This window comes from Heterocephalus glaber, unplaced genomic scaffold (genome assembly GCF_053883595.1).
Source record: "Heterocephalus glaber isolate CG9 unplaced genomic scaffold, H.glaber_assembly_v1.0 deba00001465, whole genome shotgun sequence".
Taxonomy (NCBI): Eukaryota; Metazoa; Chordata; class Mammalia; order Rodentia; family Bathyergidae; genus Heterocephalus; species Heterocephalus glaber.
In genome coordinates this window covers 28,430,865-28,458,728 of record NW_028258312.1, presented here as the reverse complement: position 1 = coordinate 28,458,728, position 27,864 = coordinate 28,430,865, and the positions used below count along the sequence as shown (strand labels likewise).

General features: G+C 37.7%; 1 protein-coding gene across 3 annotated transcripts in view; it reads right to left on the bottom strand.

Moving 5' to 3' along the window:
• Edil3 (EGF like and discoidin domains 3) overlaps positions 1-27,864 on the bottom strand; it is a 404,159-nt gene that overhangs the window by 170,993 nt on the left and 205,302 nt on the right. The window lies entirely within an intron of this gene.

The following is a 27,864-nucleotide window of genomic DNA, read 5'->3' as shown; positions in this document are numbered from 1 at the left end:
GAGGTCAGGAGGGAAGAGAGGACAGATGTTGAGGAGAAAAACAAGAGGCATAAGTCATTTCAAGTTTTTATCTGATGAAGGATTTAGTTTTTTATTGATCTTATAAAAATTTTGTTAGCCTCAGTGGCATAAAAATATCACAGTGCTACTTATTTTGTTGCCAACTCAACCCAACAGAGTGGCAAAGTTTGTCTACTTTGTAACATGTCCAATGTCTTTCCTTCCATCATATCTACTCCAATTAGTTTTAGATAAGAGCATATCGATAGCTGATACACTAAATCTTCATTTGTTAGGAAAAATATTACTTTTTTTAGTAAAGTTGAACATAAAGTTATTTCTGTATACACTTCTATAGAAGAAAGTTAATACTGATGTATAGAGACTAAGTAAAGGATACATAATTTGTTTTGAAACTGAAGGAAAGGTCTAGTCAAGATTAACAAGGACAGGATGGAGATGGTGGTGTGTCTTCAAGTGGGCAACAAGAATGAATCACAACTCTGTTATGATGGTGTCTGCATACATGATTGGTCCACTTGAATCGGAAGATATAAGAAAGAGGACAAGGGTTCTACAGGCAAGGACCCCAATGAGGGACTAAATTACAATGAATCCTTAATGCCAGCTGAAAGAACCTGATTTTTTTTTTTTTGCACTGAAGATGTGGAGCAGATGGGAAGGTGTCACCTTTATCCTTCTACCTTAGAATGGCCTAGCAAAGCCTCCCTGGAGAGACAGAACAAAAAAGTAAGAAGCAAGACAGAGACCTGCCCAAGGTATGGTATAAACAGCCCCACATATAATTTCGTTGTTCTGTAGAAAGGCCTGTCCTGTCCGTTTTCTCATTTTAAGGTTTCATGCAGCATGAGTAAAATTGTAGCTAGGTGTTCCTACCTGGAAGTTGTAATAGAAGGAACTTTTATTTTTGATTTAACAAGAATCCCTTCATTTTTGTTTTTTTTTTTGTTTGTTTGTTTGTTTTTGTACTGGGGATTGAACTCAGGACCTTATACTTGAGAGGCAGGCACCAGAACCACTGAGCTAAATCCCCGGCCCTAGAAGGAACTTTTATAATCAGTGATGTTTAAACAACCCTTCTTCCTATTATGTATCCTTTATTTTGTTCTTATTTACATTTTTGGATTTCTCATATAAAAGAAACCATACAATAGTTAAGCTTGTATGCCTCATTTTTTTTCACCTAACACTACTGTTCATCCATTTTCCTACAAATGACTCAAGTTTGTCCCTCTTTATGCCAGAGTAGTGCTCCAATAGGTATAAATGCCACATTTCCTTTATCATTCATCTGGTGATGGACAAAGACTTTGCTTCCAAGATTTAGCTATTCTGCTGCTATAAATATGGGTATCATAGATCATTACAATATGCATCTGATTCTTAAATAGAAAGCTATCCATTCTCAGAGGTTAGCAGAAGGTGGAATGAACCGGATATGCACTTGGTGAAGCGGAAATGCTGTATGACAAACTCAGTTTCTGCTAAAGAATGAGCTTTTCTTTAATTAAAGTGACTTTTTCCAATGTTTTTTTTTGAAAACTCAACAAAGACTTAAATCTGAATTCAGAAAAATTCAAATGTTGTTTTAAATGAATTACAATCTCTCTAGCAGAATTAGCAAAACATTTCTACACATGTACCTGCCCAGGAACACGGGTGCTCAGAGGACAGAAGCAAATCGCACAGCAGTGACTGTGCATTAGTGCAGCACAGCATTCTCACTCAGCGGTGAGGGCTGTTCACACTGTGATTAGCACTGCAAGCAATCTAAAGGGAAACTGACCTCAATTTGTATAAATCATGTTTAATTAAAGGCTAGATATAACCGTTCACAGAATCCAATGTAGTGAAAAATAGACATTTTGTAATAAATCACATACATTTAATTGGCTACAGATCAAATCATTATATCTAGAAACAAAGCCCACTTGGATTCTAAATAGAGCAGAGGACAGCAGATAGCTTTGATATCTAAGAAACATTTGATACAGCAGTCCTCATAGAAAATAAGAATTTCTGTATTTGGTTAACTTTGTACTTCATTTAGAATAGTAATTATTATATTGCTGAAGTCTTGGCTTCTATGACTACTTCATAGAAGCTGCTATATAAAAACAGCCTCGTTGCAGATGTGATTTTATAATCAAGGCAGCCAGCTGAGTTCTGGACATGTAAGCCTTGATGCCCAGCCAGTCGTGACTGAGGCACAGTGACCACAGCTGCATGACTTTCCAGATGCCATCCTGCTGCTCACCCTGGTTTCCTGAGAGGGGTGTTTCTGTTTAGTTCTGCTTTGCTTCTGGTGAAGAAAGAAGTCAGCGAAGAAAGAAGAGGGAGGAGATGAGGGGATGAACAGGTGAATGTCTTTGAAAGCAGACATGAAGTTCTCTATCAGATTCCTTGGCCCTTGCCGTGTTATAACTAATTACACAGATGCATTCATTTTACATCCATAACGTAAGACATTTATCGTATGTGTACTTAACTGATTTTCTGCAGATTTGTGAAGGTGCATTTGGATTTTGTCTTCTTTGGGTTAGGTTTTTCCTGCAGAAATAAAGTCAAACCATTCAAACCCTGGAGACTGCACCATGGGACGATTCCTCCAGTAACTGACCAATATTTCATATATTCAGTAAGATCAAGTTGAGTACTCATCCTTCGGATAGTTTCCCATGTATCCAGAGGGACTCAACCTGAGCATTATGCAATTACTCCAGGTCTCTGTCCTGGATCTTTGTCAGGGCCCAAGTTACTATGGCCCAGATTATGGCCCAAAACCCATGACATTGACTTTCTAGCTGCAAGTTGTCCAATGATTTTTGAAAATCAAATTCCATATTTGTACTTAAAAAAACAGATTTTCTAGGCACGATTTCTTGGTACAAAAATGATGTAGTTTCTTCCCTATGAAAGAAATTCTATTTGAATATGCAGTTAGCTTGTTTACTGCTACAGGCTCCATTAGCTGGACAGAGATGAAAGGAAGATTTTTAGAGTTTCATTCCTTTGACCTCTAGAAAGTTGAAAAATTAATCAATTAGCTAATTAATTAATTACCTTTCTAACTGGCTCACATTTGCACTCTGCAGAGGAGGAATCATAGTAGTTTGCTTTCTTGGTCCAACTTTGTCCCGACCCACCCTTGAATTCCTTATGGATGCCTCAGGTAAGTGATGGCGAACCTTTTAGAGCTCTCAGGGCTACAAACAGCCTGCTGGGGCAGGTGACCACCAGCACTGCCTTAGGTGAATGTCAAGAACACAGAAGTTACACTTAATTGTCAATGTGGCTTACAACATTTTGAATGCTAACCACCTTTGGGATGAGGATGTATAACACTTTGGGGACAAAAGTCCATTTAACCTTTTTCTTAGTGAATCTCTCTTCTTTTCATCCCCTAAATACATACCAAGCTCCAAAATCATCAAGAAAGAACACTGATTCTTTAGTTAGGTATCCTTACTTTGCTCTTAAAACAACACTATTGGTAATGTCTGTATTTTTTCTTTTGTAGTGACAAAATGTCTTGATTTCCTTATTCCTCTCTCTTGTGCTGTCTTTTCTTCCTTACAATACTGTTACTGACTGCTAATTAGCCAACGAAAGCTTACTTTCAAGAGTCTACTAGTTTTGATCCTTAACAACACTTTCTCCCTGAGGTCCCCATTAACTAAAAAAATATTCTACAGACTTCCCATGTGTGAATGTGTTTAAAAATTTGACCTTTCAAATTTTTTTCTCACGTACATCCTGGTTTTTTTTTTTACTTCTCTTTTAAGTTGGAATGACTTTATGATAAATTTCTAGGAATATTTCCCCACTCAGATATTGAATTTAACATCATAATTGAATTTAATTAAATTTAATGTCATAATCAGAAATACCTACTGGATACCTTCATCATTACTGGAACAAGTTCAGTATATTTTTAAATCTTGTATGTTTGAACTCTCTTTTGATCTGGATTTCTGCTAGATTACTAATTCATTTTAAAGCAACAAATTAAAATTAGCATTCTAAAATCAGCATTCTCCAATCAGAAAATATTATATACAAATATTTTATAATGATTTATTAGTGACTTTCACTTACAAAGAGTGATAATGTAACATAAGCTGCAAATCTAGATACAGTTATGCATGATCTCTTTCTAACAAGATCCTACTCCCCACCCATCTCCGTCCTGGCATACCAGCATTTATTTTGAGGTCTAAATTTAGAGACAAATAATTTTCCTACTACAGTAGTATCAGGGCTGGATCCACCCCAGTGCTCTGTGATGCTTCCATATAAACTTAAAGTAAGGCCTTATTTGTCAATAGTCAAATATCTGGCTTGTAAGCTAAGATGATTACCTCAAGTACTTATAAAGTCAAACCAAGGGAAAAGCAGGTTAACGGAGGAGTAATCAAGAAAGAGGTATGTCTCTATAATCAAGTATTCGATGATATGGAAAAATATTCAATAGAAGCTAAATAGAACAGATGTCTTCTTAGGTGAAAATTTTCACAAAAGAGCAAATCACCTCAAAGGACGTTAACTGAGTGATATCAGCATAAGAACTTGTCCGCAATAAATATTTGATGGTCAGTAAGAAAGAACTTGGAATATTGGAGATTCAGGAAATCATCTGGAGCCAGGTAATAGAAATAGATTCTATCAAGATAAATTGGAAATTGCACAGTTCCTCTTCTTTTTCTTTACTGTTTCCTCCTCTTCCTCCTAATCCTCCCATCTTTTCCCTTTCTCTCTCTTTTTTTGGGAGGGGAGTGCTGGAGATAAAACCTAGGCCTTCCTCATGCTAAGCAAGTGCTATACACTGAGGTATAACTCTAGCCCAGTGCTTCTCTTGAAAGTTGGAGCTTTCAAAACATATCTGTGCAAAAGTTTTTACCCAAAGATTCTAATTTAAATTGTCTTGAGTGGGATGAATGAGATAATATTGTTTGGAAAGGTGTTTTGAAGGGCATGCAGGGTTGGTGAACACCAGAGAAAACAAAAGAAATGAAAATCCCTCTCATTAAACACTTTACCTAATCATCTATCTATCCAAGCATCCATCCAAGCATCCATCCAAGCATCCATCCATCCATCCATCCATCCATCCATCCATCCATCTTTGGTCCTATAAAATATGTAAAGATTAATATGTCATGGTTCCTTGCATATGTCAAGCCTTTTACAGTGAAGTACACAGATAAAGAAATAAATAATTGGTTGCAATGTGAAATGACAAGTCCTATCCTGGAAAATGCAATTCTCAAAGGAATTCCAACTATTGGAAAGTAAATTGGTCTTGCAGACTGAGAATGTGGAGTTTCAGAAGAGTCTGGCCAATGAGGCAAAATACTTTTGAGTTATATGGATTTACTCTGATTTGTTTCTTATTTATCTAAGAGTAACTTCTCACTGTCACATAGTTATTTTCTCCAAGTACATAAGACATATACTTTCTAGTTTCTTATTTTTATCGTGGTGTATTATTTATATATTTTTGCATATTCTAATTCTTTATCTAAAATTAATCATAATAGTCTGTCAGTTCCCTTGCAGCTCTTTCTACTTACAGCACTCAAATTTGATAATGCACTGTGTGGATATTTTTCCACAGTGAGTTATCAGAACTACCGGCTAGTGGAGACAGCATTTGCACTGGGAGCATAGCTATGAGTCATCCCATTTGCCTTCATCCACTCTTCCACTCACCCACTCATTCATCCATTAAACCCTAATGAGCACCTCCTGTGAATCAGGCATCAAAACACTTGATTGGTTATGTAAGTGAACAGGGATTGGTACTGCTCTAAGATCTCATCTTCTACTCTGTTACCCCAGAGAGAAATATAACGCGGTACAGTGTAATCTATGCCTCATAGCATTATGTACAAAATATTCTGTGATGGTAGCAGAAACAGTGGTTTTACCTAGAGGAGTTGTGAGAGATTGCTCCAAAGAGGTAAATACTCTCATCTTGCACTTAAAAGTGTAAGCAGAAGATTTTATAGATGCATTAAATTGGTACAAAACATAGAAGGGCAAAATGTTTTCAGAGAAGAGTGAGGACCTTACATATCTGGAGCACGCATGAGGACCGCATGAAGAGCTGCAGTATGCAGTGCTTTCCGAGCAGACAGGGGCCAGGGGCTCATGACCTTGAGAACCAAGTTAAGGAGCAGGAGCTTCTGTCTTTGGAAACTGGAGAGTTAGACAATTCCAGAAATTTGGAAGAGGAAATGCGTGTGAAGAGGGATGTGCTTTAGAAAGCTCATCCATGTACTCTAGAACTGCACTACTGGTAACATTCTGAAAAGATAATTTACAAAGTGATAAGGGAAACTTGGACAACATTAACAATGTCTGCAATGTCCAAGTGCCTTTGAACATTTAGCTTGGTTTGCACTGTATCACACTCCCTCATATTTAGGCTTGTCACATCAAGCAAATAAAAATACAGGACATTTATGAACTATCTGCAATGCAGGTATAAAATATTGTTTGTCTGAAATACAAACTCACCTGGTCATCTGGTATTTTGTTTGGAAATTTTACTTAAATGGTCAACCAGAATAAGATTTGTTCATATTCTCCTTCCTTTTTGGTAAGCATTTTAATTTTCAGCATATTGTCATGTTTTTCATTTTGTGTATTCAGCACACCCTCAGGAAAACTACCTACAGTAGGAAATCATTATTGACAAATAGTCTCCCTTATGCTCTTGCTCAGACTAAAATTTGTTGCTTGCATTCTGTAAAGCAGTTTGTAATCTTTTCAGAGTTCACCTCTGGGAAAAGTTTAATAATATGTGTAGGGGCAAACAGTGCTTCAGCGTAACAGTGGATTGGATAGCAACTTGCATGTCCTCCCAGTTGTATATTCTTAGCTGCATGTCAGTCACTGTTCTAATGTGCATGCTATGAACTAGTTAAAATGACTGTGCTTGTTTTAGAGATAAAAGAATGGGCAACCCAAAGGCTAAAATGGAGGTAACTTTTCCAGAGCCATGGGGGTAGTAAAACCAAGATTAAGACTCTGATAATTTGTCCTGAGCATCTGATCTGCGGTACTCACCATTATGCTTCATCATTACCAGGAAATACTAGGACTCCCTGTTACCTGACATACCATGGTTACTTTCTGTTTATGTGCTTGGGAAGAAATGCACAGGATAACACACCATTCCTAATCTCAAATTTTTCATAACAACTGATAGTGTTACATTTTTTCTCCAAATCAAAGACCACCATCCTAAAACTAATTTGGAAAACATTTTTAGCCCGAATGATGCTGTCTGTCTTAGTAATTTTCTCAAAGTCAGTAATGGTCTGGGTTTAGTGAACATTTTTTCTACTGTTACTTCTCAAAACTACAACTATTGTCTATGTAGAAAATAATTTCTTTGGTTCTTAAATTCTTTTTTTTTTCAGTACTGGAGACTGAATCCCGTGTCTTCACACTGGGGCTACAGTGCCAGCGGTTTTTAGTTTTATTTTTAAATCTGAGACAAGTTCTCAGTAAGTCACTAATTTTCCCAGGCTGAGCTCAAACTTGCACCTTACATATATATTTTTACATGCGTTTTACTTTTATATTCAAATTAAAGCAACATATTTGTTTTTAAGTTTCCTTTTGTTATAGAAGACACAGATACATTTTATACCTGTGTTGTTAAAATAGTTCTTTTTCCAGACAATCCTCATTATTTAAAATCCTTTGTAAGGAAACAAAAGGTACATAAAGAAAAGTACAAAAATACTGAATTTTGATGAGTGAATCTAAAGAGTTGTGTAGTAACTACCACCCTCAGGCACCAGAGTCCCACAGCACCAGCGAGGCCTTCATCTTCTTTCCCTTAGAGCCTCTCCCCGGACCTCACACTGGCAGCCAGTGCTTCGCTTATTATGGAAACCTCAGTCTTGCTCTTTGTGTCGCTTACAGCTTTGCCACTGACACACAGGTTCTCACGAGGTGTCATCTCATGCGGCCCACATTTGTACTGTGCAGCTAGCAGACCATTACTCAGCACGTGCTGCTCTGCTCGTGGCTTCTCCCAGACTCCTGCTGCAGTTTCCTGCAGCCCGTCCATCCCCATCGTCGCAAAGTGTGTCACTGTAAAATACAGCATAGGTGCCTTTCCCTTCTCTTGGTAATGGCCTTTGTGTTGTTGGAAATAAAAGCATCAGAGAACACACTTGCAAATGCCTCTTGATGCATAAGAGTACTGAATTCTTTCTGAGTATACTGGGAGTGAAATGCCTACATCCTAAGGATGCATATATTCAATTCTAACAGGCAATGGCAACCAGTTTTTAAATGCTTGCATGAATCGCCTCCTATCCGCAGTTTGAGTTGTAGTATTTGTAGAGATACGAAGTACATGATACTTTCAAGTACCCACCATTTCACTTTACAAGCAAGTTGGGAGCAGACAGGGTAAACACCAAGATATCATTAAAGACACAGTTCCACCAAGAGGGGCTTGCAAGGGAAGGAATTCAACACATCATTCACCGAGCTAGGCTGTATTTTTCTTTGAGGGCCTTGACTTTTTAAAACATAGATGGTAACATACTAAAAATGGTGAACCAAGAAAAGTAAGCAGTAAGCTTGTAAGCAGTGTTGTGCTTAGGAAACTAATGATACATATTTATATTTTATATACTAGAAAAGTGTCACCTACCCCTTAAATGAATTAATTGAAAAGAACTCTATGAGTCAATGATCATGTATAGATACATGAAGACTCAGCTGATGCAATAAGACTATTTCCTGCTCCTACATTTTGATATCTTTGAATTTTTATGTTATAGGCCTAATATAAAAATGCTGTCTCAGAACATGAATTACATAATACTTTTAGAGTTACTGTGAGAATTAAATGAGGTAATTTATAGTGAAAAATACCTTGTAAACTTTAAAGACTGCAAAAAAAGTATTAGCCATAGTACAAAATTAACTTTATTCACATTTTTCTGTGGAATCTGTCTTGGTTACATCCCTGAAGAAAAAGGTAGGTACATTTCTGAGGATGGTTTTTGTACACAGAAACTTCTTTTGGAGTTATGACCAGAGCAAATCAATGTTCAGAATTTTCATAAATGGTGTACAGATGAGTAGGTCTCCCTGGGAATGGCATGAATGACAGCACTGATGAATATAACTGCAAAGCCCATGGAAATTTTATCCCCCTGGATAGGGTGTTTCAACAAATACTTTGAATATATTCACTCCTAAAATAGTGACATTCAATGTTTACACTAGCACACGAGCTCCATAAATTCGGACTGACTGACGTCCGAGCGATATAGCTAATAGACATAAATTATGGCGATTAAATATAGAAAAGTCTCCCTTTTAAAGTCTTAGGAATTCTAATCCCCACCAATGTGAAGGGGTTGGACAGCTAGGCTTACCTCATCCCAGAATCTCATCCATGGAATTATAGGATGGCTTCTGGGGTCCTGGCAGACCTGGAGGCAACCAAACCCTGGCCGCACTCAAGGGCAGCACAGTGTTATCTACAAAGCGGTTACTGTTTACAGTTCAGTGTTTCTCTTGCAGTTATTGATAAATTACCACACTGGCATATTTTCTGCATTAAAAGTAATAGTACTGAGATCTCAGGGAGCTGTTCTTCTGGCCAAGATATTAGTGACAGTTTCTCTTAGCAACAATAATCAGTTCCTGTCTGGAAAACAATGTTCAAGAGATAGCAATGCTCAAGATTCTGGACATAAGAAAATGATAACGATACTAAACCAAGGAAGGCCTCCCACAGTGTGGGTTTACTGTGTAGAGAAGGGGCCTCAGCTATGGCATAAAGAGGGGAAATCTGGGCAAAGCTTGGCCAACTCTCGGAAGTAAGGAGAGAATGTTGTGAATATAACTTCATACAGCTGTTGTGAGGACAGTAAGAACTCTTATATGACCAGAAACCCTGCTAGTGCATGAATACTCAAATAAAATCAAAGCTACGTGTGGCAGCATACACCTGTAATCCAAGCACCTTGGGATGCTAAGACAGCAGGATAACAGTTCAAACCCAATTTGAGCAATTTAAGAAATTAATGAAACCCTCAAAAAATTTTTTTAAAAGGTTAAAGAAAAATAGCTGGTGATATATTTCAGGGTGAAGTCCCTGGGGTCAATCCCCAGTACCACAAAGAGAAAAAGAAAATGAAAAGGAAATCAGTATGTCAAAGAGACTTCTTTAATCTCATGTTCATTGTAGCATTATTCACAAATGCTTATAAATATAATTAACCTAGTGTCTATCAACCAATTAATCGGCAAAGAAAATGTGACATAAAATGGAATACTGTTGAAAGAATCGAATCTCATTACCTGTGACAACAGGGGTGGAACTGGAGATCATCACATGAAATGAAGTGAGCCAGGCACAGAAAAGCACCATGGCCTCACACGGGGGGAATCAAACTCCGGGGCTCAGCAGGGTATGGCGTCCACCCAGGCCAGGGACAGCAGCACAGAGGGAGTAGGGCAGGGGGATAGCAATCTGCAGTTAGGAGTAAGAAGCTCTTGTGTGCTGTCCCAGGGGGTACTAAGATAACAGTTACATACTGGGTATTTTTAGGGTTTAGAAGGGGTTCTGGATGTTTACACTATAGAGAAATGGGGAGTGAAGAGATAGGCATGCTTACCTTGATGTAAGCATCATAGGATGCATCCATGTATTGAAACCTCAGGCACAGAGAACTCCATAAAGATGTATATTGTATGTTCTCATGTACCAGTTACAGGTATTTTCTGTGGTATGTTGATTTGCATCCAGGGCCTTGCACGTACTTAGCCCTCAAAATAAGTTTAGATGGGGGGTGGAGAAAGAGAGACAGAGTGAGAGAGACAGCAACAGAGAGACACAGAGATTGGTTGATTAATTGTTGTGAGTGTGGAGAAGCCCAGAAGGTTAGAGTTTAGGGGACATAAGACCTGAAAGAAGAGAGTAGCACAGAGACAGCGACCCACAGGCCACTTCCTGAGTGCTAGTCTTATTGCATATGTAGCAGAGCACTTATCAGGGCTTGCTTATGAGTAAGCTACTGGTGAGAGAACCATCTGAGTGTAAAAGCAGGAGAAATATTTGGAGCTCAAATTGGGCCAGAAAAACTGACAGTGTACATCAGTAAGGCTAGAAAACAAACTAATTCACAGAGTACCAGGCAGAAGAATAGTTGGCAATAATTAATCCTGGACCAGACACCTGAATCAGAACCACCAGCAAATCTTTTAAGCAAGATCCAGAAGGATCAAACTGTGTGCAAGGAAGAAAACTATGAAAGACAAGTAATTTCAGGAGGACAGTAAAACACTAGCACTCAACATGGTAAAACTCATGTCTGCACTCCAGCAGTTATGCAAAAAAGCAGAAGAAAACCTGTAAGGAACATGATAGTTACAAAAGATACCATAGTGATTCTACAAATAAATGCGGTTATCTCAGTCAGTGATGGTTATCTGTAGGGAAAAAGAAAAAAAATAAAGAACTTAGAGCCATAATTAACCCCTTATGTAATAACTCACTCAAAATAAACTGTAGACCATAAAGAAAAATTTAACTTGATTTGAAAAATCTAGAAAAATTATAAGAGAAAATCTATTTGGACTGGGTTTAGAAAAAAAGTCTTAGGTCTTGCATCCAAAGTATTAATCACTAAACACTGATCAATTATATTTTACCAAGAGTATAATCCTCTGCTCTTCAAAATCAGTTTTAAGTAAATTAAGAGCCAAGCAACCCATTGGCAGAATATATTTCCAAATCAAACATCTGATAAAGTACTTGCATTTGCGACGTATAAGAAATTATTACAACTCAATAATAGGAGAGCAAATTACTCAATAAAAATTGAGCAAAATATTCAAATTGGCACATCACAAAAGCATATATTCATGAGTGACAATACATGAACAAAAATTCAATATCATTCGTCACAAGAGAAATACAAATTGAAACCAAAGTATGATATCACTATGCAACCAACTATAATGGCTAAAATTGAAGAGAAGACTGACCATACCAAGGACTGGTGGGAATGCAGAGGATTTCAGCTTTCATACACTGCTGGTCTAATGTAAATAATACAATCATCTTATATGACCCAGGTAAGCCACTTCTGAGGTTTTACTCAAGAAAAGTGAAAGAGTATGTCCACACAGATGTGTTTGGATGCTCATAATAGTTTTACTTTAAATAACCAGAAACCTGATGTCCATCTCTTAGTGAGTGACTAAAGAAATCGTAGCATAATAATACAATTGTGCATCGATAAACATGAATGAACTACTGATATAAGCAACCACATGAAAGAATTTCAAAATAATGCTGAATAAAAGAAACCAAATAAAAAGAGGACATGTTATCTGAAAGTATTATGAATTTCTAGAAATGCAACCAATCTACAGTGAGAGTAAATAGATGAGTGATCTCAGCAATGAAGTTACAGAGACAAGAGGAAAGAGTAACAGCAGAATTCTGAACAGCATTCTGAAGACAGTCTGAAATGCTATATTTCTATTTCTATTGGAAATTTCCAGATGATGTTTCTACAGGTGCATGCAAGTGTCAGAATGCGTCGCATTATACATTTTAAGTATATGCATTGTACTGGTCATACCCAAACCAAGCTGCTTAAAGGGTGCTTATGTGAAAGTCTTTATAACCCACATATTTACTGTTTGTGCACACAGAACTACACAGGCAAAGGGACAGACACACCACAGACTGTAGCGCAGTAACTGGCACACACAAGTTATGTGAAAGGAATATCAGGCTCCTCAATTCACATCCCAGAGCTCCCTCCTCCCAGCACATTTTGAGTCAAGGGAGAATCATGCAACCTACAAGAAGTAAGGTAGGCCTTATTAGAATGGCTGAATAGTTTAATAAAACATACCAATAGGAGAAGCTGCATTCATAAAAATGACAAAAATACAATTTTTCCGAGGCAGTTCACCTCCTACTTTGCAGTTTATTTCCATCATTCAGGAAAGGCTTTCCAAGAACATTTAAATAAGGAAGAAAAAGAACATAAATGTTAGATTTTTCCTGCTCTTATGTTTTTGTTTCAGATTGAATTTGTGCTATGGCTTACTATCAGAAATCTAAACATATTAAGGTATGTCTGTGGTTACTCACACTTTGTCTGATAATTCTTAGTATCCAGAATTTTTTTGAGAGAAGTTCATAATGTACATTGATCTGTACTTTTTAAACAATTTTATGATCTATTTGGGAAATTGTAGCTTTTACATGTGAGCCATGAATTAATTTTTTCCAGGTCTTTTTATTCCTATGACAAGTATGACTTTTAAAAATATGTATACATGTAAGAGGAGATATTAATTATTAATATACTTTAATGCATACTAAGGTGGACATCTCAATTCTATTAATTACTTTCCATGTAATTTCACACTGGAAAAGTAAGACTTTAGGGCAATAATTTCCATCATATTCAATGAACCTGATTAAAATAATTGGCTACATTTATAGGAAGTGTTTTGACAAATGGTCCTACTTCTATCAGAGAAAAATGGGTCTTACTAGAAACTGTATTGCTAGAATATGTTAGTGTAAGATGAATCCAGAAAGTAAAGTGTGGTTCCTTTTAATAAAATTCAATGTGTACCAATAAAAGTTTTAAAAATTCCATGGGTCGTGAATTGGACTAATATCAGTAAACAGGAAGCATAAGTGTAGCCCCATCCACTTACTTTGATGGCTTGCTTTGACCTGGAGAATAATGGGTTGAGGTTATGCTGCAACTTATTTCCCTACACTTATTAGATCTCCCTATGCTGAGTTTCACAGGATAGAGGAAAGCTTATATCGCTTCAATTAGATGAGCTCAGAGTAATATTTAGAGTTGGTACTAATATTTCCCACAGTGTACTACAGTACTGAAAGGGTTTTGGCTGATACACAGAGGCAGAAAGACTAAGGTGTTCTGAGGCACTAATTCCACTGTACATACAAGCATATTTTTATAACCTGCAGAACACTGCAGATACTATGATTAAACTAAATTCATGTTATAGAAATAGTTTGTTGTAATCATGTATAATTAAGTGTAAATGATGCCTCATTTTTATGTACCTGTGGAATATTTATATATACACACATATATATGCATATGTACACATATATAATATATATGTATATACACACACATACATATTTCTGTGATTGTGAAATTATGTAGCTCATGGCTTTTATTTTATTCTATTCATTATCAACGTATAACTCATTATAAAGCTGAGAAAAGAATCCCCCCGAACAACTTCTCTCTAGCCCTTTCTGGATTGTGTTAGCTATATATAATTATTTTAGTTCTTTCATTGAATTTACTGTGATAAATTTAATCCTGGTTTTGTTTATCTGATTTAGACATGAAGCCTTCTAGCTCATCCTTCATTATCGCTTTCCCCGCGCTAAAGCCCTGTTACAATTTTTTTGCATTTTATGACACATTCTGTTCTACAGTTGTGTGTGAGTCAACCACAGCTGCAGTTCATCTGGGTAACAAGCAACCACAAAGCCGGGTGGCCGACAACAGTACACATGCAGTGATGCCTGGAACACCTGAGAGAGTCTAGGGCGGGCTCCACTGAGGACTCTGCTTAGCTTCCATCTGCTTCCTGGCTCCTGCTCAGCTCCTGCTGAGGTATAATGGTGAGCATCCGATCGCTGCTATGGCAACGACAGAAGCTCCAAGCAGCAAGTTAAACAGGTCTGGCTCCTGAGGTTCAGGCTCACTTAGGACCCACTGTCCTCCCACTTCATTCAGTAGCCAAACCAAGCCCTATCTCTCAACCCAGATCAACACGTAAGACACATACACTCCTTGTTCGTAGGACGATTTCAAAGTTCCATGACAAAGTGGGAAGATATTGGACACTGTGAAGAATTCAGCAATGATACTATCTATAAATTATTCATTCAATATCTTATTTATAATTGATGGAAAATATTGGAAGAGTATCTTACCCTAATCATATAAATATTATAAAATGTAGATCTAAGTAGCAAAATCCCCTTGAACTTCACCAAAAATTCACCAAATTTTGGAGGCTATTCTACCATCCCAGTCAAATGCACTTTCCATCCATGTATGCGCTCAATTGCTTAAAATTATGACTGAGGTAGATATTTCAGTTTTACAGAGTTTTATTGTTTTTCTTGGAAGAGCTAAGTTGTTTTTCTTGGTGTGAGAAGCAGAAGTGTGTTTGACATGTCTTCACAATACTGTATCCTGAATAAAACGTGTGTCTATGCTACTTGAAGACATTTTCCTGGAGACCCCTCCCTGCCTGCTCTGAGTTGAGCTGACCGCTCTCCACAGCTGCTGTTAACCTCTTCCTCTCTCCCTGGGTTTACTCCACTCTTTGATCTCGTGTTTCTTTTTCTCTTGTATCCTCCTTTTCATTTGGTATAGAACTTCTTCAAGTAATTTTTATGAAAAATAACAGAAAAATGTTGTGAGCCTTTGTATTAAAATTTGTCACCATGTTTGAATACAGTTTGTATGGAAATAGAAGTATAAGTTCAAAGCCATGTGTATCCAGAAAATTAAATTATAGATACATTAATTGACTTACTATCTATCTATCTACCTACCTATCGATCTACCTGTCACTGGCTGAGCTGTCTGAAACTAATACAATTTTTGTTTCTTTTGAGTTAAGCTGTTCCATCTTGTGATGATTAACTTCAGAGGCCGACTGGATGAAGGGATGAGAAGAAGTGGTGAGGCGTCAACTTGGGTGCATGCGGGAGCGTGGATCCTGATGACACCGGCTCTCGGATCTGTGGATGGAGGAAGATTCCTTCTCAAAGTATGTGAGCACTACGCAACTGTTTGAGGACCAAAATAGAACACAAAGACAGAAGAAAGATGAATTTGCTCATTCTTCTTCAACTAAGAGAACCTTTTCCTGCTTTTGGAAATCGAAACCCAAGGATCTCTGGTCTGAGATCTGCTGAGAGGGTCTTGCAGGCCCTTACCCTTTGTTTATCAGGCCTCTGATTTGCACTCAGGGTTACACCAGCTGCTTCCTGGTTTGGAGGCTTTTGGATTTGGATAGACTCATATCACTGGCTTCTCCGATTCGCCAAGAAACCTTGATTCTTCAGAAACCCTATCCTGGGACTTATTAATCCCCTCATTCTCATGTAAGATAGTTTCCTCAAACTCCCCTTTCTCCTATCTATCTATCTATCTATCTATCTATCATCTATCTATCTCCTCTCTCTAATATATATGTATTTAGGGTTATGGATTTTTTTTCTACATCAGATTTCTCTGCAATCTATTTATTAGTATATTGTGCTGGTAGAGATTAATTTATTTCAACATTAAGACACATTTGCCATGGTGTGAGATTCGTGCTATCTCTATAACTAAGTCCTACACTGAATTTCTTACACCAATTCCCCACATTTGTTAAGGATGTATCTCACATTTTTTCTTAATATTTTCACTCACATGTATAAGAATTCCTTGACTTTAAACTTTACTGAATTAAAAATTCCTCCAATCCTATATGTTGTATTCATGAGCTTTTTTATAAGTGGCATATTCTTGATTTATAGTATCACAATTTCTCTATGTTCCTAATTAAGATGTTTTGGAAAGGTGTCTTGCATATCTGATATGTTCATTTTGAATCTTCAATTTGTATGTTCTACCTCCAACATCTGGTAAATTTGGTTGTCTAGTAACATAAATAGAAGATTATATTAGCAAATATACTTCAGTGATGTAGTTTCTTCAGTACTTTTAAAAGTACTGACTGCCACCTTTAAACCCAGAGCTCATAGCTTTCCGTATTAGGGACTCTATCACACTCCTAGGAAACTCTTCAACTTTTTAAACCGAAATCTTCCAGTTTTAGCTTTGGAAATTATGCTTTGCTTGTAGGAGGGATAGGGAGAGGAAGAGGTGGTCAACAAAGAGAGTACTTAATTAAGCTGAGACCACATGTTCTAGGTCAGGGACGTAGGGATGGGGTTCCCTTCCATTAACACGGCCCCCCTCCATGTTCTTTTATCCAGAATACCAGCAGTCTCTGTCACTGCATTAATAGTTCAATATTTATTCTTTGTTTTACATAATTTTCAGTTTCTTCAATGCAGTTTGAAAATAAAAGGCTGGTAAGTATGTATGTTCAATCTGCCATATTAAAAGGATCTATATCTGCATCTCTATATAGAGAAAGAAGGAGACAGCCCACTGAATATCTTATTTTCAAATAATGAAACTAAAATTATCAGTATTCATTCCCTGGATGTTAATTAAGAGGCAGATTTTTAACACTTCAAAATCAGCTCCTGTCACAGTCTCTCTGATGAGTGCAGCTGTCTGACACACAAAACAATTTCTTTTGAGAGTTCTGTAAAGTTAAGAAGAGTATGTTTCCTGTGAGACTAATAATCTTAGTCCTAGATATTGTTTAGGAAAGCTTCATGAATAGTTAGTTTTTAAAGAATTTGGCATCTATTAGATAAAATGTTTCTCCAACATATATTCATTTTAACAGCAGATCACAGTGGCATCAGCCCACATTACAGACTCGGAAAGAAAGAGAAAGGAAAAGACCAACATGATGGAATTTCTTCCTTCTCCAGTGCCTTTATCATACAATTTTCTAAAATCAAAAATTAATAATAATTCATATATTTTTTCTATGTATCTTGGAAATATATAAAAACCAGAGGTTGCTAATAAAGCTCAGAAATAGTTTTTTCACATTTTGATTTCATAAAATTTTGATTTTTTAAAATGAAAAGTTTTTGTTTCTTTAAAATGAAAAGGGATTTAATCACATAATTGACTGTGAAAATGTTTTACATACATTCTAGATGTGAATAAGAAGTCTATTAAATATTTAAACTATCATAAAGAAAAATGATGAAGAAAACGGTTGAGTTCCATGGGGGATAGAAAACCTAAACTTCTCCAATTAAAATATATATATATTCATATATATATATTCAAAAATATGTATGTTCATATGTGTATATTTGTGCACACACATTTTCTGACATTACTTTCTCAATCTGAATATTAGCTTAAGTTTTACAAATATGAATTCTGATTTTATATTTCCACAAAATCAATTTCTTGGACATTTTCCATTCTGCCCACAGACTATACCTCAGCATTCCTGACAATGATAGATCTGCCGCCCTGCCTAGTCTGTTAGAAGAACGATGTAAAAGAAAGTGATGAATATTTTAAGCTTCAGAATTCTTGTTGCCAAATTTGCTTTTGCCTTGTAATTACTTCTTCTAAAGCTGCATTATGAATTTAAAAACGAGCATATAGAAAGCTAAATGTATAATTTACACAATGCATAACTATTCAGAAAAGACAACAAAAATAAAACAATACTTCTGTCTTAGAATATTATATATTTTGGTTCCAGTAAAAGGAACGTTCTGAAATTTTCTAGACAATGACAGCTAGAAAGAATTATGGAACAAAGAAGTGTTGCTACACCAAAGCAGCAGGCTGCATATAATTAAAGCATAAAAATAGTATACAGACAAAACTGTTAGGCACAACAAGCTTTGTTACACTGAGAAAATATTTAAAAAAAAAAAAAACGCATTTGTAAAACCAGATGTCCTAGTGACTGAAAGTAAGTAAATTGAAATCTGTCTGACTGGTTTATAAATCTATCAATTACATTGGAGAGAGTCAAGTAATATTTTGACTTCCTGATTTCTCCTATTTTACCTAGCAATTCGCAAGAATAGGCAACTATAAGGGTCTTAGCAATTTACTTCTTCACTCTCAAAGTGAACACTACTCTGAAATTTTAAGGAACAGTATCTTCACTGAGAAAAATTAAAGCGAATACTAGAGAAATAATGTATCCAATTCCCACTGGCAAAACACACAAAACCTCACCTGTATTCCTACATATCCAAACATGTCAGCTCTTTTTCAGAGAAAATCCCTGAATTCTGGCAGAGAATAGAGTACCTGGGAAATGAAAGAGCATTCGGGACATCAACACAGAAACATGTTAATTACTAAAACATAATTGTGAAGTGCTTCCAGCGTATACAAGATATGCTTACATTCCCCAGGTATGCAGTGCTTGCTACTAACTTATTAAGTAAGCTATGCACGTCCTTATTGTTCAGCCCTCTATTACATGGGAAAGTTGCATAGATGACAATAGGAAACATAAATATAAAAATCTTTAGCTTTTTTTCTTGAAACCTAAATTTATTTGTGATAAATTCTCTCATTTGCCTTAATTTTTGAAGCTTCAGGTCAGGGGATTCAGTTCTATAAGTCCATGCTTCCAAATGTCAGTGCCAGCCTATGGAGTACTGATCTAATGATCATGCTCTACTTCAAATATCTACAATAATTTCATGACCAAACAACTTATTTATTATAAAATCCATAAAACTATCCCCTGTGGTGCCTATAACAAAAGAACAAACAATAAAAATAAACTGTACATTTTTATTGTATTTTAATGATATCCCATTGACTCTACAAGAACAACCAAGTGGAAACATTTTAGCCACAGGGACTTTCTGCCACTCCGCAATACAAATTAATGGTAAAAACTTCCATTAACAAAAAGTAAAAAGGCAACTAGATAACTGTTAAAAATAAACACTGAATTCATGAGGTAGCCCATCTTAAATTACTGTATGAAACACAGGGCATAATTATAGGTATTTCTCCTAAGGCTTCAAAAACCCCTTTGATTGAGTTCTTATATTGCTTCAATAATCATAAGTAGACTACAGGTACCCAGGTAAAAACTAATATGGTCAGAATTAGCAACAAGCAGAAGAAATGATTAACGTAAAAAATAACAAAATATATATTTATTGGTGACTCTTACAAGTTCAAGATTACGTGGCCTCACATGCTATGAATATATTTTTTTCTTTCAAAAATCTAAATGCATTGTATTTCCTACTAACTATACTAGTACATTCAATCAGATACCTGTTAATAAAATCACACATCCTGATTAGCAAATTCTTAATTGTTGTATGCACTTCCATTAAATATACAGTTAAGTAGTTGTTATGTAAGTATCTCTAAGTGTTTATAAAAAACAACATTTTTAAATCCTATGACAAAGTTACCATAAACATTTTATTTTTTTTTTAATTTTTTATTTTTTTATTTTTTTGGTACCAGGGATTGAACTCAGGACCTTGCGCTTGCAAAACCATAAACATTTTAAAGTATCTTCCTAGTTCCATGGGTTCATATTACCATTACCTAATCTAGCACAGTATAAAGCACAATACTCACATTGGAAGGGCTCATCAGTAAATAACAGTGAATCCAACCACGCAGTCTAGATCAGTGGTGGTGAACATGAGGCGCAGTAGGCTCTTTGCATCACTGAAAGCTCCAAAAGGTTCGCCATCATTGGTCTATACTGTATTAATCATTTCATTTTGGAAAGCCAGTCTCCTGTTACATAGGATTAGTGTGACAGTTTATCTCATAAATTTTAAGTTTTGTTCATAACAAGAGAAGAAATGTTAGGGTTAATTTCTTTTCATTCCTTGTATTTTCTTCATTCCAGTGCAGGGGATTTTTTTGGCCATTTATGGAACTGATGAGAGTTAATGAAATGGCCAGGATGTGCAGAAAGTGAGCTGTGGTTCAGACCTCCTACTGGTTTCTCTGTACTTTCGCCCTCCTGTCTTTCTGACAGACAGGACAGCGAGGTGTCCCCACGTGGCAAACATGGTGCCTTGTATACATGACTCCTACCAAGAGTTCGCCATGGAAGGAGTCCTCTGGCTGCCCTCCCACCTCCCGGAAGGCTGTGTCTTGAGCTCTTCTAGAGCACACACAGCCAAGCATGAAAACAGCGGCTCTAAAGGAAAATGGTCTAGAAAAGTGGATTTAAAATATTTTCTGTCTTGCTTTTAATCATAATTACATGCTCAATTATTTATATCTCCTAGATAATAATCCATGATTGGTAGAATTGTTTTTACATTTTAATTCTTTTAAATCTAGTAAAGTGTTCACCATATAAGGAAGGGAAAATAAAAACACCTCATAGTGTTGCTTCAGGATGACAGCTTTGTAAATTCACGACTGTTTTGTTCTGACTAGTTCTGTACTCAGGACTGGATATCTTGTACCAATGTTAAGATAATAAAATGACAGTAAGAGAAATTACCTAGACCAACACATGAACACTAGGTTCTTTATTATAGTTTCCCAGTCTATAGGATTAAAGATAAAACAAAACAAAAATCTTTTATTCAAAACTGGCTGTTTCTTTGTGATACTGAATTAAGTCTTGAAGCTGCTTCCAAGGTCTTTCTGGTTACTTATAGGTGGTAAAAATGCCCTTATCTTACTTTTAGTTACTTAACAGCCCCTGCAGCTTACACGTTAAATAAGTCCAGGCTCATCGCTATAAAACTCCTGATGATATCCCATGTGGAACCGCGCTTCCAGGCTCAGTCCTGCCGGAACAGTCCAGGGGACATGAAGTGGGTGCTTTGCTGACATCTGCAGGGTCCGCACCGAAATGGCAGCCCTCTTTTGGGTCAAAATAGTTAAAAGTTATAAATAAGGTTAATGAATTGTTTAAAACATATGTCTAACATCTTTCTAAAAAATATGGAAATCTAAGTTCAAACTTAGAACTCTCAGAGTTCCATAAATACGCGGGGGTTGTGAAGGAAATGGCTTTCAGTGCACACTTGTGTAGGGTTACCCCTGCCCACCTCACCCAGGTGAGCCCCACAGCTACCGAGGCTGCCGCTGAGCCGAATGATGTGCACACTGGCATGGCTCAGGCAAGGAGTCCCACACCTGTGGGCAGAAGACGCTGGCATCTGGGCACCCTGACTGCGCTCTAGAAGAGAGACAGGGGCTCATTCTCTTGCGTTCCCGTGAGCCCGGGAGCTCTTTGCCCCGAGCTGGCAACGATGTGAGAAGGAGGAGGCGGAGGTTTCCCTCTGGGAAGGGCAACGCTCCCCTCCCCTATCGGCTCCTCCTCTTCAAACACCAGCTGTGTTTTGCTTCTCTGGTGTCAGGCCAAGCAGATGACTTGAAAGTCTTATTGCAGGCTGGGCTGGCTGATGAGCCCCTCAGTTGGGCAGATGTGCAGCTTCTTCTCTCCGGGGAGCAGTTCCGAGGGTTCTCTGATGACACTTCCTTACGGCGCATTCCTCATCCATAGCTAGCTGCCTCTGCTGGTGGCCGCTGTACTGGGCCGGTCTCTGGCTTCCATGGGCCCCCATGCTGGAACATGGAGGAGGCCTGCTGGACCCGCTTCTTGGGCCCCATCCCTCTTCATACAGCTCAGCTGCTCAGGGTGGAGAGTTCCATGTGCCGTGCAGAGACCCACCCACCTCACTCACTGGCCCTGTTCCAGACCCGCGGTCCTTTCCCTGGGCCGCTCCCCACCCGCCCGCTGTGTCTGGCTGCATCGGCCATAGCCTCTTGCACCTGACATTCCCAGGCAGGTGTTAAATCAACAGCCCATGTGTAACTGAGTAAAAAAATCACAATAAACATTAAAAGAAAGACTCAGTGTTTCATCTTTTTCTGACTCTCAAGTTTTCATTCCCCTTAATGTGTAATTACATACCAGTTGTGCTTTCCTTCAAAAATTACTTTGGGGAAAGGCAGTTTGCTTTGTAAATCTTCCAGATTTTAAATTTGTATTGAGAAAGCTTAAAAAAATAAAAGTTGGGTAAGAAATTTGAACTTGAAGGAGAGATCCTACTTTAATATGACAAAATTAAATCGTGGGCAAAGTCCCTAGAAACAGAAAATGACAAAACTCATTTTAAACATACTGTCTGAACCATTTGAGAATGGCAGACCATAAACTACAGCACAAAGATAGCTGGCAATATATATTTTTCTTCAATTCAGTTGCTCTAAAAGGAAAGAAAAGGACAATGTTCTCTGCTAAAAGTGTCACTTAGGGTGGTGGGACACACCTGTAATCCAGCACTCACGCAGGCTGAGGCAGGAGGGCAGTGAGTTCAAACCACTGCCCAGTATGAGCAACTTAGCCACACAGAAAACTGTTTCAAAATTCAAAAAAAATGAAATAAAAAGGGCTGGGGATGTAACTCAATGTGAAGGTTCTGGATACTTTCCCCAGTAATACAAAGAGATAAAAAGTCACGCACTTAAAAGACTACACCTAAAAAAATTAAAATTAGGCATGCTCTGATGAGTTCCAAATATCAAAGTGGACCTATTAAGAGTTAGACTATCACAAGGAAAGGAGATGAGTTATACGTGTTTAGTTTTTAACTTATAAGACAAGCAATGAAAATGCATACCAGATTATCTTAGATGACTTTGCAAATAAAAATGTCATTGGTAGTCTAGGAACCTATTTCAGCAGACTAGAAGATTAGCCAGTGTAACTTAAACATCAAGATCAGCCATCCTGAGTGAACTCGTCCACACACCATATGGTAAAGCTGGTATTAATGGATTATCATGGGTATCGTGTTACTATTTATACAAAAATGTACATGTCAAGTTCTAGCTAAAATGTAACCCTTGTATAGATTTGTTATTTAAATGAAGACATAGAAAATGGCCATACATACTGGGAAATGTGATCCATACTGTCATCAAAATAATACCTTATTAATTTCTCAATCAAAACAACTGCTTATTCTTCTCAAATAAAGTGAATCATTTACACTCAGCTCTTAGAAGGTCAACTGGGCTTGTATGGCTGGCCATGAGGGACATCCCTTTCTTATGGTGGTGAAAGTCTTATGCACAAATATAGTTAAAAATAAAATAGGCACATACCCATATAGTCGAGTGGGACTATTGAAGCCTAGGCTACAATACTGTTAAGGTTGGGATCCAAAATCTCCCACAGAAGTTCATGGTGTTGAAGGCTTGGTTGCTGATTGGCTTTGGGGAAGTGATTGGGTCGTGCAAGTGCTAATGAGCTCCTAATTTTAATGGCACTGCTGGAAGATGACTGATGGAAACAGAGGTAGGACCTAGTAGAAGAGACTATGGCATGGTGGCATGACTTTGGGAGTCGACAGCTCATCCACAAACTCTTCCTCTTTGGCTTTCTCTTTTTCTCTGCTTCCTGGTTGCCGTGAGGTGAACAACTTTCCTTCATCTCGTCTTTCTACCACGATGTGTCTACCCCCCCACAGACCTGAAGACAATGAAGCCATAGTCCATGGACTGAAACCCCTGAAACTGTGAGCTAAAATAAATCCTTCTTCCTTTAAATTGTAAATGTCAGATATTTTGTCACAGAGACATAAAGTGGACTCATACAGATGCTTACTGGATTTTAACATTAAATTGTGTCTATGCCAGACAAACAAATTTTTATAATTCTCATTACTTACTAATATGGAGCAACCTTGTACCTCAGAGTTGAGGAATATGTCCTACCTTGAATTTAAGAAAAATGGAAAGTAATTCACTGATAACATATATCTGTTGATTTATTCAATAAATACTGATAGAATACCTATATATGATAGGCACCTTGTTAGGTATAAGGAATAAATATATATGGCAAAGAGCCAAATGTCCCTTTTACTTAATGGCAAGTAACCCCAAGATTTCTAGTGCAAGAGACATAATAATTGTAATGATCTCCATGGTGCTTCACCGGGGTTTTCTCTAGGTTTATTTTTGGCAGTCAAAAAAATACACAGCTGTTTACCGAGCCCTGCCTACTCATTCATTTCTGAAACATACTTTGAGAAATTGCAGTGTGCCAAGCATAATTCTAGGTTATGACCAGGAATCAAAGATGAATCAGAGATACATTGCCTCTAAGGCACCCAAAGTAATGAGAAATATTCATACAATCAATATTGACCTATATACAAGGTAGAACCAATGAAGAAATAAGTGTCCTATGAGGTAGAAAGAGAGGATGTGGGCCTGGTGTTATCCATGAGCAGAAGGGAGAGGGTCTTTTGCATGGGAGGTGCACCAGTGAAAGCAGTCTGTGAGAAACCACGGGATGTGAACGGGGAATGACCACTGGCTAACACTGGGAAATTAGGTCAGTGTCAGGCTTTAGCAAGAGAGGAGATTCAGGTCATGACTTTGGTGTCCAACTGTGTTTCTCGCTATGCAAAATTCAGGAAGCCTTCAGCCTACTCTTGTTCTCATGGACAACAGAGTCTTAAGTGTACATGTTCAGACAAATGTAAGATCTCTGCATTAGTTGTTCCCACACAACTTTCTCCTTCCGGATGGCCCATAATTTCTATAAATGAAGAAACTACTTACCCACCACAGTTCTGAGGAGGGGGCATATTCAGAGCCATCTGATCTGCAGCAGAGCCAATTCTTCTGCCTACCTGTTACACGTGGCTGAGGGTTCACCCTGGGCTACAAGCTCTCCTACCTGCCCTAGTCCCTGCTTTACAACAATACTCTTCAAGGGTCCACTGCCTTGTTGCAAGCATATAGCACAGCAAGTGCCCAGTTCACTCTTCAGGGCGGAAGTGTACACAACTAGGAAAGGCAGCTGAAGGCAGAGGGAAGGAACATAAGAAACAAGAACAAGGGTACCCACAAGCCACAAACAATGGCACAGCATCGGGCAGCAGAGGAGCCCAGTGGGTCTCTAGACAATCTGATGGGAAGCATTCTCCTCACTTCTGCTCTTAAGAGGTCTCCACATGCCAGATAGCCTTCATATAATCACTGTTCCTGGGGCCCACTGTGAGCACCGGGGACATGCTTGAAGTTGTGCCCATGTGAGTGGCTCTTCTTCCCAGTATTGAAACAAGGAGAAATGCAGATGTGAAGACTCCTGCATCAACCTTCAGTGGCTGCACGTCAATCTGCCACTGGTTCTTCCCCCTCGGCACAGTGATAGACTGCTTGCTCTGAGATCCCCACGTCCCACATACTCCTCTCTGTGCCACACAATTGAGTTAAGAAATACTAAGCAAGTTTGGAAAACTATTTAACAATTACTTATCCATTGTTGTTTACAGACTATAGGGTTCCTCAGAACTGCCAATGAGCTAAAAAGCACACCGGCATTCCCCAGAGCATAGAATACAGATAGTGATCCCAAAGGTAAGGGAAGAATCAGTCTTGTTAGACTCAGGAAGAGCAATTATTTACTGAGAAATGAAAGAGCCTTTTCAGACGCTCAAATATTTTATTTTGCATTAATTTGATGAGTTGTCGAAGGTATCTATTCTTCCTTAAGAGTACTTTTGTTGTTGTTGCCTTTCTCACAGTCCAGCATTGTGGAATATAGAAGATTACTAGGGATTCACTGATGGATTTATTGGTGATGAAACCATCAGGCCCTTCTACACTTTGGGAATAGAGCAAACTATCAACAAATCATGGTTTTGCTCTGAAAAATAAACTTTTAAATAAAAATAAAGATATAAAATGGAAGGTAGTGAGCAGCACTAAAAATGTTTTAGCTAAAGGAAGGAAAGTGAGGAGATAGTCAAGGAACGTGTTACAGAATTTAATTTCAGTGAAGACAGTTGGGGAAAGCCGCTCTGGACATTGGTCATGGGCCAAGATCTACCAGGTAGAAAAGAGGGAGCACTGAGTTTGTCCAGGAGGATTAGGCAGGGAAGTAAACACCAAGGCAAAGACCCAGAGAGCAGGCAGGGCGAGTTCAAGGATGGCAAGGAGAATGGGGACCAAAGGGGAATCAGAACAGGAAAGGGCAGTGGAGCTGGACAGGAAAGAGAAGACCAAGCATTTCGCTCGTTGTAAAGACTGGTTTCTACTTCAAGTGCACAAGGAAACCAGGGAGGGTTTTAACACAAACATGACCTATAAAATGTATGTGTTAAGAACATCACTCTGGCTGCTAATTTGAGAGCAGACTAAGGAAAGATTTAGAGACACAGTGACATTGGAATTATGTCAGAGAGGACAGTGGGGTCTCAGTGATGGAGTGCAGAGACATGGTCAGAACCTTCACATAGGCGTAATCCCAGAGGATCTGGGAGACACTGAGAGATAACTGCCCTCAGGAGAGAACATGAGCAACAGCATTTGTGGGACCCCCTCTTCATGTGTGTGTGTGCGTGTGTGTGATAATAAGTATTTTTTCAGCATGGATATATTTTATTATGATAGAAGAAAATGTATTTTTTATGACTATACAGAATTTCTATTTGCAGAAAACACTGACATATAGAAAATTCCCGCCATAATCAACCACAATGTACAAGTAGCCAAGTGAACCTATTTTTTTTCTATTTTAAAGATAAGAAATGAAAGGCTTAGCAGTAGATCAATGAATGTAACCTGAAGACTTTACAAAAAAATCAAAGTTCACGTCTCTTGTATCTTTCTGGTTTCAACTCTCTTAATCATTACTTTCTTTATCCAAATAAGCTATGCTTATCTTATTTAGAGAAAATCAGAAGCAGCTCTTTTACTTAACACTGAAAGATAATTTTTCAGGTGGTCAAGGGGGAAAATTTTTTAACTTAGAATTATTCACATTTAAGGTATATCCTAAAAAAAGGAATAAAACCTCCTGAATATCAAAGGCTAACTTATTTACAAACCATACATTGCCTTACATTTCCCTAAACTTACAGTCTATGGTATGATTGCAAAACCATTCAGGAATAGTGGAACAAAATCAATCAAGTTACATTATATAGCCTGACATTGGCAAATACTCGCTCAGTACAATCATGAGCTCCAGATTTCCTGTTAAAATGTAAATGCTGTCCAACTTTCAAATTATTTTTGTATTTTAGTATGTGATTATTAGTCTTGATTTACATACTTCTGTTATGATGTTTTATTTTGAAATATACTGCATTACATTTTA